Source organism: Phoca vitulina, unplaced genomic scaffold (genome assembly GCF_004348235.1).
Source record: "Phoca vitulina isolate PV1807 unplaced genomic scaffold, GSC_HSeal_1.0 scaffold7, whole genome shotgun sequence".
Lineage (NCBI taxonomy): Eukaryota > Metazoa > Chordata > Mammalia > Carnivora > Phocidae > Phoca > Phoca vitulina.
In genome coordinates, this window is record NW_022589710.1 from 17,103,637 (window position 1) to 17,105,750 (window position 2,114).

A 2,114-nucleotide genomic window follows, 5' to 3' on the forward strand; every position below is an offset into this window, starting at 1 on the left:
TTTTCTGTTCAGACTCCTGTTTCTCCAATATTTTGCTTGTTTGTTTATTTATTTATTTATTTACAGAAAAGGAGAAGAGTTTATTGAAAACTACATAGAGTTATTCCAGTTCCTACCGCAGGCTACAGTCTGGGGTGGTCCCTCCCACATCTCAGGCAGTGGCTCCGTCCCTGTTGGTAGGGGCTGGGGCTGGGGCTGGGGCTGGGGCTCGGGCCAGGGCCCAGACTCCCTTTGGAAGCTTGGCAGCCAGACCCCACCGTGGATCTCCATCTGTGAATTTACAACTCTAAGTGGACTGTTGGTGGTGGGCAGGGGAAGGGATGGGTCCCTACACAGGAGGCCTTCCTGTACATGGAGGCAGACAATCCTCCTACCACCCCACCCCATGTGCCAAGCCCCATGGGCTTCACAGAGTTGGACTGGGGACATCAGGTCCCCTCCCTCCCATCATTGACTCAGGGTCCAGGGCTCTTGGAAAACCCCCAAGACAGAACACGTGGAGTCACAGATGTACTCACAGGTGTTCTTGCTTCTGGGGATGCAGAAGCCTAAGTGGAAGTCAAAGCTTTTGAGATGCTGGTTGCGAATCAGTACCTCTCAATCATGTGGAAGCTGTTGACAGGCTTGTCTCCCACTGTGAACGCCTCCGTGGCTCCCACTTGCCTCAGGCGGAGGCCTGTAGGCGCGGAACTGGTGGCTGGGCGGACAAAGCACCCAGCACTGGGGTCCAGGTCCTGTGGATTGATGGGCAACCGCTCTGAGGTTGGGGCTTCTTGATTTCAGAGGACAGTGCCTGAATCTATGTCTCAAATCTTGAACCTGATGACATCGATTTTGTAGATGTTCGCCTCAGGGGAGCATAGGTAAATCGTCCATGATCCATCGTAGCCCCAGCACGTCCTCCTGTCCCAAGAGCCACTTATTCTGCAGTGGCCCCAGCCTGAGCCACGTGCTGGCTCCCACTCAGACCCAGGTTCCGATTTTTCCTGCAGCTGGGGCTCCAGCTTGGGCTCCATGTGTGGCCTGAGGTCCCTGGAGCGGGCTCCGCCCTGGTCCCAACCCCATCTCAGCCCTTCTTCACATTCATGGCCTAGAGGGGCTGCCGCTCGCCCTTTCCTCGGTGGCCACCCTCTCCTGCTGGAGCGGAGAGAAGGGGGACATTTTGCCCTTCTTGAAAGGATGTAAATATGCCTGTTCAAAGATGAGACTTCTTTAGCTAACATCAACCCAGGTATTAGATTGTAAAAGCTTAACTTTTCCCAGCTGAAGAGCAGTTTTCATTAATTGGTTACCAGAAAATACTAAAGTGTTTTTTACTGATTGGCCTTATTTTTATTTATTTTGTTTATTTATTTATTTTTTAGCCTTTATCTTTAAAGCTGACAGTTTTGCTCAATATTGTGTGAGGAACTCAGTATTGTAACATTTGAGATGATAATAAATATAATACAACTTTTTACTTAACAAATATGTATTATTTAGCTAAATTTCTGCATAATTAAGAGAGGCTCATTTACATTTAGATTTCTTTATACACAAAATTAACAGTATAATGTAGCTTAAAATCTATATAGCAAAAGCATTTCTTCTGTAAGTCTCTGGGCATAAACTCAGAAAAATTAAATCAATTTATAATGTCAGAGAAGGGCAATCTGTTGAATAACCCTTGCTCCCTTTTTGACTTCATCTTTTTTTCTTTTCTTTTTTTCTCTTTTCTTCCTTCTCTTTTTTCTTCCTTCTCTTTCTTTTTCCTTCCTTATCTTTGTTTTCTTCTTTCTTCTATTTTTTTCTCCCTGCCAGCCTGCAGGATTTATGTGAAATTTATTTCATTTGCATTTGTACTGGTGGAGAGCCCTAGTGACAACAGATAATACAATAGTTACCCTTTATCCAAGTTTTCGGTTTCCATGGTGTCAGTTACCCAGGGTCAACCACAATCTGGAAGTAAAAGATCCTCCCCTAACCTGAGAAGGTCTTTAGTAGCCTAATGCTAAGTCACAATGCCTAGCTCCTTCTCCTCACTTCATCTCACATCATTACAAGAAAGATGAGTACAGTACAATAGGTTATCTTAAGAGTGCTTGAGAGTGCACATTCACATAACATCCACGTTA

The 2,114-nt window shown here is 45.6% G+C and overlaps 1 pseudogene; it reads right to left on the reverse strand.

Moving 5' to 3' along the window:
• Positions 1-447: 447 nt before the first annotated feature.
• On the reverse strand, positions 448-1,087 carry LOC116632647 (annotated as a pseudogene).
• Positions 1,088-2,114: the final 1,027 nt, after the last annotated feature.